Here is an 18,777-nt window from a genome sequence, read left to right as displayed (position 1 = left end):
GGTTAAGGTAAAAAAAAAAAAAAAAAAAATTTTCCCGTCCATAGGGTGAACCCCCGCTTTAAGTTTAGTATTCCAAGTAACAGTCCAGGTAGACCCAAAACAATATGTACTGGGCATCCTTGGTTCTTTACAAAAACAAAAAAATACTAGAGAAGCTATTGCTTTAAAAAGGTTGCCAGATGCTGCATAAACACTTTTTTTTTTTATTATTGTTATTTATTCTACAAGCTTGGTTTAAAAACTTTCAATCAAGAATGGAAGGTCTCCGGTATTTCGGTAAACCTTGGTGCCGACTATTGATTTTTTTTTTTTTTTTTTTTTTTTTTTTTTTATATGGGGATCAACTGGCAATACATATAGTGGGGATCAAAAGTTTGGGCACCCCAGGTAAAAATGTGTATTAATGTGCATAACGAAGCCATGGAAAAATTTCCAAAAGGCATCAAATTACAGATTAGACATTCTTATTTGTAAAAAAAAGTTAGATTTTATTTCCATCATTTACACTTTCAAAATTACAGAAAACAAAAAAATGGCATCTGCAAAAGTTTGGGCACCCTGCAGAATTTATAGCATGCACTGCCCCCTTTGCAAAGCTGAGACCTGCTAGTGTCATGGATTGTTCTCAATCATCATCTGGGAAGACCAGGTGATGTCAATCTCAAAGGTTTTAAATGCCCAGACTCATCTGACCTTGCCCCAACAATCAGCACCATGGGTTCTTCTGAACAGTTGTCTAGAAAACTGAAAATAGTTGACGCTCAAAAAGCTGCAGAAGGCTATAAGAAGATGGCAAAGCGTTTTCAGATGTCCATATCCTCTGTTCGGAATGTAATTAAGAAATTGCAGTCGCCAGGAACGGTGGAAGTTAAAGCAAGTTCTGGAAGACCAAGAAAAATATCAGACAGGACAGCTTGCAGGATTGTGAGAAAAGCAATTCAAAACCCACGTTCAGCGCTCACAGGCGGCAAAAACAGCAGCAGGAATCGGCATATCCCTGCCGCAGCCATTCACTGTGGCTGATTACCTTTGCAAATGTAGCCTAAGGCTGCATTCACATCTAGGCGGACAAAATCGCGGCGTTTTGTCCCGCGAATTGCGGCGACAAATAGCGGCATTTTGTACCGCGATTTGCGGCGACAAAACGCAGCGATTGTCCGCCTAGATGTGCCCCTAGATTGTCCTCCTATGGAGATGGTTCCCATCTCCAACGCCGAAAGCCACCTGAAAAAAAGGTCCGGGACTTTTTTTCAGGCGGCAGGCGTTCTGCGTGGAGATGTGAACCATCTCCATAGAGGGCAATGTTAAATCATCCCTCTGGCGTGTCGGGGCGGCAGCGGGCGTCGCACTACAGGCGACAAAACGCCTAGGTGTGAATGGGCTCTAAGACTGCAAACATTCCATCAACTGATCCATATTTCTTTTGGATTTCACCATTGCGGTAACTTGCACATTGACAATGTTTTGGGATTAAGCTGTCTTGAATGTGTTGGGAAATTAGGAATGACCAATACATTTTATGTATAGCCAATAATTTATTGGTCTGTACTGATGGGTTGGAGAAAATATATAGAAGCTAGGATGCGGACCTGTTAAATAACGTCTTCACCTTGTGGCTGAGATGTACGGTAGGTTACTGCTTAGAGATATCCTTTTTTATCCATGTATTTGCTGCACAGCACCTTAAAATGCATTCCTTTTACATTAATGCTTCTGCTCCAGGAAATAGTCTGAATTCACAAAAAAGGCTCAGATTGCTTCCAATCCCAAAGCAGCGCAAGGGGGGTGTATTTTTTTTTTTTTCTCCTAGAAAAGTACATCTTGGTTACCTTGGAAACTACTGTTTGGTTGGGAACCAATTACACATTGTATTTTATATCTAACTTCTTACAACCTGTCTCGGTTTGCATTTTTTTTAAGGTAAGATTCTGACAATGACAGGTATTTTCTGAGAAGTGAATGTGAAGCTATATGATCGAAATGTAGTATTGTTTTCTTCAAAGCATTTAACCTAAAAGTTCAGCTTTTTGCTTAAAAAAAATATTTTCTCACTGTACTTGCATGATTTTACTCCTATAGTCCAATATCATATTGTAGGTCAACTGGCTTCTTCCCAAATTGGTTCTAGCATATGTTTGTGGTAGTCATTGGCTTATGTCAGTTGTGCATGTGTTCTGTAAGAAGCTGTAAGTTGATATGAGAGAAGGTGGATATTTTGCGTGTGCGCATATAATATGAAAAAATTAGAACGTGCGTAACAGTGGATATGAATTGTCTATGCACTCCTGTTAAAATGGTCAGGTTTCTGTGATGTAAAAAATTGAGACAAAAAAATTAAAATTTCAGAACTTTTTCCATCTTCTTTTTTTACTGTGACCTATAAATTACAACTCGGTTGAACAACAAACTAAAATCTTTTGGGTGGAGGGAAGTAAAAATAAAAAAATTAAATATGGTTGCATAAGTGTGCACACCCTTAAACTTGTACTTTGTTGAAGCACCTTTTGATTTTTTTTTTTTTACAGCACTCAGTCTTTTTGGGTATGAGTCTATCAGCTTGGCACATCTTGACTTGGCAATATTTGCCCACTCTTCTTTGCAAAAACACTTCAAATCTGTCAGATTGCGAGGGCATCTCCTGTGCACAGCCCTCTTCAAATCACTGCATAGATTTTCAATCAGATTCAGGTCTGGGCTCTGGCTGGGCCATTCCAAAACCAACCTTCTTTTGGTGAAGCTATTCCTTTATTTGGATGTATGTTTTGGGTCGTTTTCATGCTGAAAGATGAAGTTCCTCTTCATGTTCTGCTTTCTAGGAGAAGCCTGCAGGTTTTGTGCCAATATTGACTGGTATTTGGAACTGTACATAATTCCCTCTACCTTGACTAAGGCCCCTATTCCAGCTAATGAGAAAAGCTCCAAAGCACTATGCTGCCACTACCATGCTTCAATGTGGGTATGGTGTCTTTTTGGTGATGTGCAGTGTTTTTGCGCTAAACGTCTTTTGGAATTATGGCCCATCACATTTTCCCACATGCTTTTGAGAGACTTCAGCTGTGTTTTTGCTAAATTTAACCGGGCTTGGTTGAATTTCTTGGCAAGAAAAGGCTTCCGTCTTGCCACTCTACCCCATAGCCCAGACATATGAAGAATACGGGAGATTTTTGTCACACGTACCACACAGCCAATACTTGACAGATATTCCTGCAGCTCCTTTTATGTTGCTGTAGGCCTTTTGGTAGCCTCCATGGCCATGTTTCTTGTTGCCTTTTAATACATTTTGGAGGGGCGCCCAGTTCTTGGTAATGTCACTGTTGTGCCATGTTGTCTCCACTTAATGACTGTCACGGTGTTCCATGGTATATCTAATGCCTTGAAAATTACTTTGTACCCTATTCCTGACTGTTACATTTTAACAATATGACCCCTCTGATGCTTTGGAAGCTCTCTGCGGACCTTGGCTTTTGCGGTAAGATACGACTAAGAAATAGTCAGGAAAGACCTACTAGAGCAGCTAAACTTTATTTGGGGTTAATCAGAGGCACTTTAAATAATGGCAGAATGTGATTGCTTAATTATAAACACAGCTACACCTCCCAGTTATAAGAGGGGTGTGCACATTTATGCAACCACATTATTTCATTTTTTTTATTTTTACTTTCACATTAAAGGTGGAAAAAGTTCTGAAATGTATTTATCTGTCTCTTTTTTTTTTTTTTTTTTTTTTTTTTTACATCACAGAAACCTGACACTTTAACATGTGTATAGCTGTATAAAGTGGCCCCCCGAACCTCCTTCTGGGGTCCCTCCTCCAGTGCTTTAGGCTCTTCTTCTGAGTGCGCAACCATTGCAAGCCATTTGCCATGGGGGTGCACATATGGTCTAGCTCCCATGCTGGGGTGTGGTTTGATAACTGCTGCAGAAAGGCACAGCGCTGGATCCAGAGAGGGCTCAGGTACATTTTTCTTATTTTTCTTGATTTCCACTTCCAGTATAGTTCTGTACATTAGCACAGCCCTCAAATTTTCCACTCACCTACTTTCATTCTGCGAGTGAAAAATTAAGACTGGCGAGGAGCCGGGCTGCCTGAGAGCGAGCGCTGCCGACGCGTGGGGTTGATTAGGAGCTGTTTTCCAAGCTATTGCCCCAGGGAGGAGAGCATGGAAGATGAGTTTAAACCCGCAGGATCACAGAGGTTAACGGCTTACATTAGTTGCCTCCGCTCTGCTCGCCATCATACACAACGCCACCTCCTCCTGACCCTGCGACTGATGGGGGCGTGCATCGTGGCGATCGGTAGTGCGGTGTCAGTCCAATCTAGGTAAAGAGCCTCCGGCGGAGGCAATGCCACCCATCGGTCCTATATAAGTGCCCGTCATTGAAGAAGAAAACGTACTTATTTACAAAATAAAACAAACTTTTTTTTTTTTTTCCCTAAATTGTCGTTTTTTTTTATTTTTTTTTATTTGTTGTTCAAAAAATAAAAATCAGAGGTGATCAAATACCACCAAAAGAAAGCTCTAGTTGTGAGAACAAAAGGATAAAAAATGTGTTTGGGTACAATGTAGCATGACCGCGCAATTGTCATTCAAATTGCAACCGCTCTGAAAATTGGCTTGGGCAGGAAGGTGCCTAAGTGCCTGGTATTGAGTGGTTAAAGCACATCCGCCAGTGACGTCGACTGCATATACAATAAAAAAAATCTCCTAAACATATATTTAGGACATATTTGCAGTACCTATAGATAAACCTTATTATAGGCTTACCTATAGGTGCATGTCAGAGATGGGAGTTTACTCCCACTTTAATACATGCAGTTAGTTTGTGTCTGAGGGCTAATTCTATATAGAACAGGGCTTGACAAAATCCGGGCACCAGGTCGCAATTGCGACTAGAATTGGCGACCTGGCGCCTGTTTGAAAGAAGCATAGGCCACAAAGCCACGGCCTCAATTACTGGCCAAACGCAATCGTGTGGCGGGGGAGATGGGGGCGCACAGAGACACAGCATACCCCATCCTGTGTCTGTGTGCCCCCACCTCCCCCGCCGCACCATTGTGCCGGCCGGTAATATTCGGCCGTGGCTTTGTGGCCTTCTGCAGGCCTTTGCTTGCTTCTGTGCTTTGGCGCCATCTTGTGGTGGCTGTTGGCATGACAAGACCAATGGAGCTTCCCCTGTGATTTCACTGCCATCGCCTTCCCTCTAATTAGAACCTCCAAACATTATATATATTTTTTATTCTAACACTCTAGAGAATAAAATAGCGGTCGTTGCAATACTTTGTCACACCGTATTTGCGCAGCGGTCTTGCAAGCACACTTTTTGGGGAAAAAATACACTTTTTTTAAGTAAATAAGACAACAGTAAAGTTGGCCCTATTTTTTTTATATTGTAAAAGAATGTTACGCAGAGTAAATTGATACCCAACATGTCACGCTTCAAAATTGCGTCTGCTCGTGGAATGGCGACAAACTTATAGCCTTTAAAAATTCTACAAGTTGCATGTTTTGAGTTACAGAAGAGGTCTAGGGCTAGAATTATTGCTCTCGCTTTAACGATCGCGGTGATACCTTGCATGTGTGGTTTGAACACTGCTTTCATATGTCGGCGCTACTCATGTATGCGTTCGCTTCTGTGAGACGGGGCGCGTTTCTGGCTCCTAACTTTTTTTTTTAGCTGGCTCCTAGATTCCAAGCAAATTTGTCAAACCCTGGATAGAAAAACAAAGATCAGTGTGGAACTCAGGCGGAATTATTTTGTCCTGTATCGTAGTAGTGTATTTGCTGCCTTGTTCTTTCCACTCTGGTATTGCAACATTTAAAAAATTACATTTCATCGTGTGTGTTTTTTTTTTTTATTATTATTTTAACTACTGATCAACTGGTCCTATTTAAAATCCACAGAAGTACTTGGAAATATGCATCATTGTATCCTGCTATTCATATTTGGCATTTGTGTGTTAAAAGGAATTTATATTAATGTAGGGCAATGACCTAAGCATATTACTGATTTTGATCACTCATTTATATCTTGCACAGAAACAATTACACGTGTGGCTGCATGGTAGCAAATTGATGCAGCTTTTTATTCTTACAAAAGATTGAGTGGATGAGTTCATGGGCTGTAATAAGAGCAGAGTCATGCTAGTTTAAAGAAATCTGGTCTAACCCCCTCTTTTCTGCTTTGCGATCCTTCCCTATTGTTTCATTCGCAGTCAGTCACTGCGATATTTAATTCCTGCCTCACCTTTTGCATGCCAAGTATTTTCATTATTAAAAATGTATAGCGCAACACATGCAAACTGAATCGCCTCTGGGTGCATAGGTTAACACTTCTGTTATAATACAGGATTTATATAGCACCTACAGTTTGTGTAGCGCTTTACAACATGGGGGCAGACAGTACATTTAAAATAAAATTTAGTACAGGACCATTTTGAGGACCCTGTTTGTTGGAGCTTACACTCTTCAACCGAGGATTAAAGGGTCACTAAAGGAATTATTTTTTTTAGCTAAATAGCTTCCTTTACCTTACTGCAGTCCTGGTTTCATGTCATTGTTTTTGCTCTGATGTTGCTCTAATCCTTCTATGTTCTGAACACTTCCTGGTTGTCTGTTTCCTGATGAAAAAAGTCATGGGAGCTTTCTCTCTGTGGTCACTAATCAAGGAGGTGTGATTACTGTGTGTCTAAAACCCCTCAACACCAATCCGTTTCGTTTTACAAACCATCACTGCCCTGTATTGGTTCTGAGTCTCTGTACATCACAGAACCAAGAAACGGCATGCAAAAATGAAACAAACTGTAGGTACATTATATGATTGATTTTTATCTATTCTTAATTTTTAAAAGGCATCAGTTAACTATTAGGCCTCATTCACACTTGGCCGTTCGGGTCCGTCTGTCGGCGGACCTGAACGGCCGCTTCATGCATCGCTATGGAGCGTCGGATGTCAGCGGAGACATGTCCGCTGACATCCGACCCGCTAAAAACAGACGTATGGGGGCCACGTCCCCATCCGTCCATGCGGATCAGATCGGGTAAGATCTGATGAAAACTGACATGCTGTCCGTTTTCATCAGATCGCTCCATAGGGACACAGCGGTGCCCGACAAGCCCCTCCCCGCTCAGTGAGCAGAGAGGAGCTTGTCATCGTCGGCTCAGCGGAGATCTGCGGACTGATCTCCCGCTGAGCCGACGGGAGCAGGCGGACTCCGTAGCGACGGAGTCCGCCAAGTGTGAATGAAGCCTTATATCTCTATACCCTGTAAACAGTCATTTCATCAAAAACAAACTTTTCCTTTACAACTCCTTTAAGCGATATAAAAGGTAATAACTGTGGAGAATGAGCCGATGAAGAAAATAAAAGTACAGTAGTTAGGTGGGGGCAGCATAGGCTTTTCTGAAGCAAAGTTTTTTAGGGATCGACTAAAAATGGACAGAGTAGTAGATGGTTGGACTTATTGGGGTAGAGGGTTCCCTAGGATGGGAGGGGATTGGTAGAAGTCCTGAAGGCGACCATGGAAAGAAGGCGACGAGGAATTGGGAGAACGATTTGGTTGGTATTTTGAGACTAGGTTAATTAGGTAGTTGGGGGCTGAGTTGGAAGGGTTTGTAAGTTAATATTTTTTAGTTAATTGGTTAAGTGTGCGGAAGGATTGGCAGAGAGGGATAGCAGACACTAAACCATTGGTAAGGTGGATGAGTCTGGCATCAGCGTTCATGATGGCCTGAAGGCAGGATAGCCAGTGTAAAGGTAAGCCAATGAGGAGGTATTTGTAGTGGTCAAGGCGAGAGAGGACCAGGGAGTGAATTGGAAGCTTTGTGGTGTTATTGGTTAGGAAGGGCCATATTTTGTGTGGGTTGAGGCAGCAAGCTTTTGACAGTGATTGGCTGTGGGGCCAGAAGTAGAGTTTGGTTAAAGGATTAAAGCTAGAACTCTGCCATGCAGGGATGGGTTGATAGTTGTGCCATCGATCTTACCAGAAGTCGGGGAATGGGCACGTGGGGGAGAAAATAATAGGAGCACAGTTTTGGATAGATTGAGTTTGAGGAAGTAGTGTGAGATCTGATTTGGCAGTTGGTAAACTAGTAATGAGTGAGTGAGGAGACTGGCTCAATCTATCAGCGTAGAAATGGTATTAAAAGCCATGGGAGACAAAACCTGACCCAGGAAAAAGGTGTCGCTTTTGAGAATAGGAGAGGTCCAAGAACAGAACCTTGGGGGACCTTGAAGGAGAAAGGGAGAGAAGGATGTATAATTATGAGTAAGGCTGACGATGCGGTGGGATAGGTAGATTGAGAACCAGTGAAGAGTACAGTCATTGAGAGCAAAGGAGTGGTGTTTGGGGAAAAAGGGGTGTTTGAATGTGTCAAAGGCAGCAGAGAGATCCAGGAGTATGAGTATAGAATGTCAATTGGTTTTAGCTGTTGATCGTTTGTGAGTTTAGGGAGAGTAGTTTCTGTGTTTAGGGTGAAATCCAAACTGAAAGGGATTAAGTTTATTCTCAGTGAGGTGGGTGCTCAGTTGGTTGTAGACCAGACGTTCAAAAAATTTGGAGGAAAATGGGAGCAAGGAGAGGTTAAGATTGGTGAAGTCCAATAAGGGCTTTTTAAGTGAGTTGTTTTAGAGGGTTTGGGAAGATGCCAGATGATGAGGAGAAATTGAAGATGTGAGTTAGAGAGTGTAGGATAGAGTCAGAGGGTGACCAAAATATACACAAGGGAGAACAGGGTTTGGGGGACAGGTGGTTGGGTTTGCTGTAACTGATTATGAAGTGTGAGCTGGACTTTGCCTATACTTTGCCTATACTTTGTATCTACAGTGGGGATTGAAAGTTTGGGCACCCCAGGTAAAAAATTGTTTTAATGTGCATAACGAAGCCAAGGAAAGATGGAAAAATCTCCAAAAGGCATCAAATTACAGATTAGACATTCTTATATGTAACAAAAAAAGTTAGATTTTATTTCCATCATTTACACTTTCAAAATGACAGAAAACAAAAAAATGGTGTCTGCAAAAGTTTGGGCACCCTGCAGAAATTATAGCATGCACTGCCCCCTTTGCAAAGCTGAGACCTGCCCGTGTCATGGATTGTTCTCAATCATCATCTGGGAAGACCAGGTGATGTCAATCTCAAAGGTTTTAAATGCCCAGACTCATCTGACCTTGCCCCAACAATCGGCACCATGGGTTCTTCTATGCAGTTGTCTAGAAAACTGAAACTGAAAATAGTTGACGCTCACAAAGCTGGAGAAGGCTATAAGAAGATAGCAAAGCTTTTTTAGATGTCAATATCCTCTGGAATGTAATTAAGAAATGGCAGTCATCAGGAACAGTGGAAGTTAAAGGGGTTGTGAAAGGAAAACATTTTTTTTTTCATAATAAGCATCCTTTTACCTGCAGACATTCCTCTTTTTTCACTTCCTCATTGTTCGTTTTTGCTCAGAAGTTGCTCTATTTCTTATCTGTTCTGTTCACTTCCTGCTTGTCTGGTTTTACTGACCACCGTGACGGGAGGCTTTACTGCGGTGGTCAGTAATGTGCTCACCCCCTCCTAGGAACTACATCTGTGTGGCAGGACGCTCTCTACGTGTTAGAAACTTCAAGGAAGTGTGAATTACTAGGCGTGCCACAATGCATACTGGGAAATGTAGTTCTTACATGAACGAGCGATGCAAACCAGGAAGTGAATGAGAGAACAGAAACTAAAATGCCGGAGGTGATATAGAAGGAATTGAATAGGTATTTACTCGTTTTTTAACAATCACAGAATCATTACACTATTCTGTCTGTCTACCTTGCAGACATTAATTTTAGGCAAAACATTTTTTTCCTTTACAACTTCTTTAAAGCAAGATCTGGAAGACCAAGAAAAATATCAGACAGAACAGCTCGCAGGATTGTGAGAAAAGCAATTCAAAACCCACGTTTGACTGCACGATCCCTCCAGAAAGATCTGGCAGACACTGGAGTTGTGGTACACTATTCCACTATAAAGAGATACTTGTACAAATATGGTCTTCATGGAAGAGTTATCAGAAGAAAACCTCTTCTACGTCTTCCCCACAAAAATCAGCATTTGAACTTTGCAAATGAACATATAGACAAGGCTGATGCATTTTGGAAACAAGTTCTGTGGACCGATGAGGTTAAAATATAACTTTTTGGCCGGAATGAACAAAGGTACGTTTGGAGAAGAAAGGGCACAGAATTTAATGAAAAGAACCTCTGTCCAACTGTTAAGCATGGGGGTGGATCAATCATGCTTTTGGGTTGTATTGCAGCCAGTGGCACAGGGAACATTTCAAGAGTAGAAGAAAAAATATATTCAATACAATTTCAGCAAATTTTGGATGGTAACTTGATGCCATCTGTGAAAAAGCTGAAGTTTAAAGGGTCACTAAAGGAAATATTTTTTTTAGCTAAATAGCTTCCTTTACCTTACTGCAGTCCTGGTTTCATGTCCTCATTGTTCGTTTTTGCTTTGAAGTAGCTGTAATTCTGCTGTGATCTCCACACTTCCTGGTTGCCTGTTTCCTTATAACCATCATACTGGGAGATTTTCACGTTGGTCTAAGCTGTCATTACTGTGTGTCTAAAACTCCTCAGAACCAATCAGATTCATTTTAAAAACAAAACCCTGCCCTGGATTTGTTTGTTTTTGTTCTGTGAGTCTTCCCGACTCACCTCTCACCCGGAACTTCATGTATGTACCTTTAAAACCGAAAGTGAAACTAGAGGCACATTATATGATAGATTAAATTCAATTTTTAATCATTTTTAAAAGGAATCCATTAACTTTTATGTCTCTATACCCAATAAACAGTCATTTCAGCAAAAAAATTTTTTTCCTTTAGTGACCCTTTAAAGCAGGGGTGGGGAACCTTTTTTCTGCCAAGGGCCATTTGGATTTTTGTAACATCATTCGGGGGCCGTACAAAATTATCAACTTAAAAATTAGCCTGTTATATTCGGTCAAACATTTTTTCAGGGGGGGGCGCTTCGGCAGCAGCGATACACAGTCGCATTTAACCCTTTCTTCGACCGCTAGCGGGGATTAAACGTGCCCCCCCTTGCATCACTGGACCCCTTTACATTACACAGCACCCTGCATCACTGGACCCCTTTACATTACACAGCACCCTGCATCACTGGACCCCTTTACATTACACAGCACCTTGCACCTTTGGACCCCTTTACATTACACAGCACCCTGCATCACTGGACTCCTTTACATTACACAGCACCTTGCACCTCTGGACCCCTTTACATTACACAGCACCTTGCACCTCTGGACCCCTTTACATTACACAGCACCCTGCACCTCTGGACCCCTTTACATTACACAGCACCTTTGGACCCTTTTACATTACACAGCACCCTGCATCACTGGACCCCTTTACATTACACAGCACCCTGCATCACTGGACCCCTTTATATTACACAGCACCCTGCATCACTGGACCCCTTTATATTACACAGCACCCTGCATCACTGGATCCCTTTACATTACACAGCACCCTGTACCTAGGGACCCTTTACATTACACAGCACCCTGCATCACTAGACCCCTTTACATTACACAGCACCCTGCACTGTGCAGGACATTAATACATGAGTTACCATGATCATTGACCAGTGCAGGACATTTACCTAGGGTTGCCACCTGTACAGGATTGACCCGGACAGTACGGGGTTTGAATCATGTGTCCAGGTCTCCTTCCGCCTTCAACCCGGACACATGATTCAAACTGTACTGTGGCTTAGCTGGTGGAAGAACACTAGTAGTTAAAGTTGGTAGGGGAAAGTTCTTATCTTTATACAGCAGTTTGGACAATTTAATCTGAGCCCCAATGTCCTCTAATATACAGATACACTGAGTAATGTAATTGCTGGGATCAGCAGCACAAGGATTACTCTGCAGGGACTATTTGATGGTTTTCGGGCTCAGGCGGAGTAATCCTTGTGCAGAGGTTCTCGGCAATTACATTACTCAACCAGGGTATCTGTATAGAAGAGGACGTGGGGAGATTAGATTGTCAGGACTCAGAACTGCTGAATAAAGATAAGAACTTTCCCCTAATGACATTGTGATTTTTTTTTTAATATGCAGCAGGGGGGGAGGGGGTAAATGTCCTGCACTGGTCATGGTAACTCACAGTGCAGGACATTAATACATGAGTTACTATGACCAGTGCAACTGTGTTGGTAGGACATTTACCCCCCTCCCCCTGCCGCCATGCTGAATGTTAAATAAATCACAGAAAGTCATCAGTTAATAGTCTTCAGACTGCATACAGAATGATGCAGTCTGAAGATTATTAACTTTGATGACTGTCTGTGATTTTTTTTAATATGCAGCATAGCGGCGGGGGGAGGGGGTAAATGTCCTGCACAGTGCACAGGACATTAATACATAAGTTACCATAACCAGTGCAGGACATTTACCCCCCCCCGACATGCTGCATTTTTTAATATGCAGCATGTGGGGGGGGGGAGGGGGTTAAATGTCCTGCACTGGTCATGGTAAGTTATGTATTAATGTCCTGTGCACTGTGCAGGACATTTACCCCCTCCCCCCGCCGCTATGCTGCATATTAAAAAAAAATACGCCGTGTGTCATGATCCGGTCAGCATATTTATGGCTTACTTGCTGCTGTAGAAATGGTTCCTCGTCGGTGGCGCTGGCTCGTCCTCTCTATGCTCCTCCCAGCCATGAATGGTAATCCCCGCCTGCCGTGAGTGACGTCACGCCGCCGCCGGGCGGGGCTGCAAACCAAGGGGAGCAGCTCATCAGCTGCAGTGCAATCATCCTATTGGCTGGAGGCTGGCGCCGGCTAACGGGGGCGGGCCGCAGGAGCGGAGTAAATGTATTGCTAAACACACCGACAATGAATGGATGATCGCCATGATCATTCATTCATTGTCCGTGTGTTTAGCAATACATTTACTCCGCTCCTGCGGCCCGCCCCCGTTAGCCGGCGCCAGCCTCCAGCCAATAGGATGTGACAATCGGCGGCGCTGTTTTACAAACCCATGGGGGGCCGGATGGAATTGTTTCACCCCTGCTTTAAAGAGAGGATGGCTTCTACAAATGGATAATGATCCTAAACACACATCAAAATCCATGGGGGATTACATCAAGAGGCGTAAACTGAAGGTTTTGCCATGGCCTTCACAATCTCCTGACCTCAACATAATTGAAAATCTATGGATAGACCTTAAAAGAGCAGTGCGTGACAGACAGCCCAGAAAGCGTTTACAAGCTGTGATACTTGCCAAAGGGGGCAGTACAAGATATTAACTCTGCAGGGTGCCCAAACTTTTGCAGGCGCCATTTTTTTGCTTTCTGTAATTTTGAAAGTGTAAATCATGGAAATAAAATCTAACTTTTTTTGATATATTATAAGAATCCTGTAATTTGATGCCTTTTTGGAGATTTTTCCATCTTTTCATTGGCTTTGTTATGCACATTAATACAAATTTTTACCTGGGGTGCCCAAACTTTCGATCCCCACTGTAAATCTGTTTGTACACCTAATATTCTTCTCTCCCCAGACTGACAATACACTCTACTAGTCTGCTGTGCCCCCTATGCTCATTCTTCCAGAGTGGTCTCACTAATACGGGAGGTGTGTTACTGGCCAGATCATCAGGTGAAAGCCAAAGAAAAAAACGGATGCAGCCACCACCTGCAATACCATCCCATGCCAAAACTCATTCACATAATACCTATATAACATGGCATTGTATTTTTTTTTTTTTTTTTTTCTTAATCCTCAATACCTTATTCCTGCAGTGCTGTTGTGTGGTCACATGTTCTTTCCCTGTTCTTTGGCATCTGCAGTGAACGATCCTTGATAGGGGCTTCAAATACTCTGCTGATGTATGCTCTCTAGTGCGAGTCTGTGTCTGGCCAGTTCTGATTTGGTGCTGTGACGGTCACATGACGGAAAAAAAAAAAGAAGAGCAATTAAAATTATAAATATCAAAACACTTTTTTTAGCTCCCTATAAATTAAATTACATATAAATATCAAATGTGTCTTTGTGCATTAACATGGTGTAGATAAAGTCCATAATGTGCACTATAGTATGCATTGTATGAGTATGAGTAAGCACCGCTAGATCGAGATTTGACTCAATAGTATTTATGGTTGTTGTGGGGGAAGCTGATAACAGGAGTTTAAAAAAAATATATACCCTTATAGTCGGTTCACACAGCAGCGGCACGACTTCGGGGGCGACTCTGCAAGTCGTCCTGAGGACGACTTCAGAGGCGATTTGCAAAACGACTTCTGTATAGAAGTCAATGCAGGTTGCCCCGAGCCGCCCCCGAAGTCGTACAGGAACCTTTTTCTAAGTCGGGGCGACTTGCGTCGCTCCTATTAGAATGGTTCCATTGTATTGAATGGGACACGACACGTCAGGCGGTTGAGCCGCCTGTTGTGTCGCCCCAGTGTGAACCGGGTCTAAACCTCTGGGTGCTAGCCAAAAGCAAATATGCGGCCTCTCAGCATGTGGGCCTTGGCGCCAAGCAGCTGCATATTTGCCTGCAGTATTGCAAAAGCAGCTGTGCAAGAGCGTGCTCCCAACAGTTACCAGCTGCTAGCGGGAAAACTTTTGAACGCTGCTTGCAATTGGTAGCTTTCCACTCATGTTACACCAATCACAGCGGTCACATGATTATAAACCCCGCCTCCCGGCATCCTAAACCCCTTTAATCACCAGGAGGTGCCGGCGCCAAGGGGTTAATGCAGAAAATGGATTAAGAGGAAAAAGCTGAAACCTAGCAAATCCATTTAGGGGACATCTGCACAGTCAGTGTCCTGATGATCAGTGCAGCCCCACCAATGCTGCCAGTCAGTGCCCACCAGTGCTGCCTCATGCACACCAGTGAAGGAGAAAAAATACTTTTGTACAGAATTTTATAACCGAAACTAAGAACTTTTTTTTTTTGTTTTTGTTCATTAAACAATAAGCCCCAGTGGTGATTAAATGCCACCAAAAGAAAGCTCTTTCTGTCTCAAAAAAAATAATTTCATATGAGTAGTATTGCATGACCGCGCAATTGTCATTCAAAGTGCGACAGCACTGAAAGCTGCAAATTGGCCTAGGCAGAAAGGGGGTGAAAGGCAAGTGGTTAAGTATCTAGGAGAGATTGGGGTACAGTTTGGATTAAAGTGATATTAAAGTCTTGTTTGTTTTTTATATTTGCCTGCTCTGTGCAGTGGTTTTGCACAGAGCAGCCCAGATCCTACTTGTGATGCATTTGCCTATATGTCTCAGTTTAATGCTCCCTGCGAGCCATGTGTGTTAGAGGTAGAAAGGAATTTCATGTGTGATTCATTCCTCTAACAGGTTATTGAAGTGCTAATGTCCCCTCACTATTCTAAACGTTAATTGATCTATTGTGTTGTGTGAAGAAGATCTGTGTTTACCCTTAAAAGATGTGTATTGTATCATCAGGCTAAATGATTAGAGAAGTGGTATGTTAATTATTCTGATTGCTTCAGTGTAGTAATTAACTCCACTGATGTCTTTATCTAAAGAAATGTGTCTGCATGGTCGGCTCCGACTTGTCTCCTATAATCTGTATGGGAAACCCCACTGTGTGAGGGGGGGGGGGCCGAGATTTCATTGTTCCTAACAGGTTGTAACCACATATAAGCTGAGTTTTTGTGTCATTAAAGTCTCTCTTGTTCCAGCATTAAGCCTTGGCATGTGTGGCTTATTATGGCGATTCCAGGAGGGGATGTTCTTGTATGGGGAGAAGGGAATGCTTGACGGGGATATCATTCTAATACCGTCACAAATGGTTGGCAGCAGCGGGATTTTCCCTTCTATTCCCCTTTACACCCGGATTCCAAGCAGACACTGGAAGAACTACTGGAAGTTCGTGGAAGGATTGCTAGCAACAAAGCCAAGCGGGTCATCATAGCAGAATTAATGGAGCTAGACCAGGAGGACGGGATTGCAGCAACGCCAGCAGTACAAGAGATGGAGAGACCAGTGATTCAGGAGGAGTCGCCAACCAACAAGCTAATGAGAGAGAAGCTAGCTTGGTTCGGTCCGAACCCAACGCCGGATGTGGTGCTGAAAGTGATGGACCTGTTAGTAAACGCAGAGCTACAGTTAAAACTGGCAGCAGTCCAACAAGCAGCCGCACATTCTCCAAACAGTGAGTACAGCACAGCAGACGCAAGGAAGATTCCGTTTAGCGCTTTTAAAGCTTTTGATGAAAAGGACTGTGAAATTGATAACTACCTGGTAGATTTTGAGAGACAATGTAACCTGCACCGAATAGCTAGAGGAGAGTGGGTTGCAATATTGTCAGGCAAACTGTCAGGCAAAGCTTCTGATGCTTTCCGGACCGTGCCAGATCAGGATATCCATAGCTACGCCAGGGTTAAAGAAGCGCTCCTGGCTCGTTATGCAGTAACCCCAGAGTCCCACCGACAGAAGTTCAGGGACTCACGCAAAACCACGAAAGACTCTTACGCGGAATGGGCATGCCAGTTGTCCCTGTCGGCCTCTAACTGGGTTAACAGCAGCCAGGCCACCACCGCAGAGGACATTTTGCAACTAATGCTCCTGGAGCAATTTTACAATCACATCCAGACGGATGTCAAAGATTGGGTGAGAGATCGCAGGCCCATGACTCTACCAGAGGCCGCGAAGTTGGCGGATGAATATGCGGATACTCGCAAGACAAACCAGGTCACACCACGGGTACAACCTCCACGACCAACGGTGCCCTCACACCCACCAGCCGCTAGATACCAACCTCCTAACAGACCGATGACATCTAGCCCTCGCTATCCACGCCAGGAGGACAACGAACAACGCTGCTTCCGGTGCAAACAGCTGGGTCACTTCAAGCAGAATTGCCCCATGAACGACAACACCAGGTCAAATTGGTCTCAACCTGGGTACCGCCCACCAGCAGCAGCCCATTGTGTAGACTCGGCTTGGGATCTCCAGGAGCTGGGTCCGGAAGAACCATTGGACACCATTTACGAAGTCCTCACGGTACAATCTGGTTTTACGGACAACAGGGAACACCATTGTCAGCTGGTCATGGGCGACAGCCATGAGCCGGAGGGGCCCTGGAGGGAGCTGGGCAGAAAGAGGCACCGCCGGCTACCCCCCAAGAAGAAGAGGTCCTGGAAGCCGTATAACAAGCTGACCTGGGAGGAGAAGAAGCGACTGGAGGAGAGGGAGTCGCAGCGGGCGTCCCAGATGCGGGCCGAGATGTTCGCCAAGGGCCCACCGGTGGCCCCTTACACCACCACCCAGTTCCTGATGATGAAGGACCACATGGAGAGCCTGCAGGACATGAGCAAGCAGGAGCTGATCCGTGAGTACATAGAGCTGGAGGAGTGCATAAGCCGCATGGAGGAGGAGAACAACCACCTGAGGTCACAGCAGGCTGACCCCCCCAGGCTCCATGAACTGGAGATGGAGCTGGAAAAGCTCAGAGGAGAACCGGCGGCTGCGGAGGGAGCAGAGGGTGGCTGACCCTATGGGGCACTGATCCCCCCCCCCGAACTCTTGAGCACCAGTGCTACAGCATTTCAACAAATATAACTTTTTCTTTTTATGAATCTCCTGTGATTGTCACTTCAGAGCCATAACCTGCCCCCTCCCATAGCGGGACACCTAGATGGCGGCGCACAGACCCATTCGCCGTCTTCACACTGACTTCTAGTGACTCTGCAGATCACACAAAGACTTGGGGACTGACCGCCGTGTGATCTGACGACCCGGTGGCATACCTGAGTCGGAAGCAGTTGCCAAGGGAGGTCAGTTACGCCAAACGGAGTTAACCTCGGACTAAAAGCTCTGAACCCGTCAACCCTACTGGACTAGGAAAGGTCCAACCGGGTTTGCCGGAGCAGGGAGCAAAAGGGGGGCCATTGTGATGCATTTGCCTATATGTCTCAGTTTAATGCTCCCTGCAAGCCATGTGTGTTAGAGGTAGAAAGGAATTTCATGTGTGATTCATTCCTCTAACAGGTTATTGAAGTGCTAATGTCCCCTCACTATTCTAAACGTTAATTGATCTATTGTGTTGTGTGAAGAAGATCTGTGTTTACCCTTAAAAGATGTGTATTGTATCATCAGGCTAAATGATTAGATAAGTGGTATGTTAATTATTCTGATTGCTTCAGTGTAGTAATTAACTCCACTGATGTCTTTATCTAAAGAAATGTGTCTGCATGGTCGGCTCCGACTTGTCTCCTATAATCTGTATGGGAAACCCCACTGTGTGAGGGGGGGGGCGGAGATTTCATTGTTCCTAACAGGTTGTAACCACATATAAGCTGAGTTTTTGTGTCATTAAAGTCTCTCTTGTTCCAGCATTAAGCCTTGGCATGTGTGGCTTATTATGGCGATTCCAGGAGGGGATGTTCTTGTATGGGGAGAAGGGAATGCTTGACAGGGATATCATTCTAATACCGTCACACTCCTCTTTTGGCGCTCCTGGCCCCTCCCTCCTGCATCTTGCTCTGGGTGTTTCCAAGCCGCGGCTCTGTGTCTCCATTCACAGAAAGCTGTGGCTAGGCCCCCTCCATCTCCTAAATGGCTCACTGGCTGTGATTGACAGCAGCGTGAGCCAATGGCTTCCGCTGCTGCCAAAAGCCAACTAGGTGTGCAAGTCCCCGCTAGGATAATACACCTGTATAATGTTTGTTTATGTTTTTATAAACAATAAAAAAAACAAAGGCAAGGCTCTAGTAGTCATTGCTGGATTGAAAGGGTGCTCAGGTAA

General features: G+C 44.0%; 1 protein-coding gene across 3 annotated transcripts in view; it reads left to right on the top strand.

Annotated features, from left to right (window-relative positions):
• Positions 1-18,777, top strand: part of ADK (adenosine kinase) — a 223,684-nt gene that overhangs the window by 117,877 nt on the left and 87,030 nt on the right. The window lies entirely within an intron of this gene.

This window comes from Rana temporaria, chromosome 8 (assembly GCF_905171775.1).
Source record: "Rana temporaria chromosome 8, aRanTem1.1, whole genome shotgun sequence".
NCBI classification, from domain to species: Eukaryota; Metazoa; Chordata; class Amphibia; order Anura; family Ranidae; genus Rana; species Rana temporaria.
The sequence above is the reverse complement of the archived record's forward strand: the minus strand, read 5'-3'. Positions and strand labels throughout refer to the sequence as shown.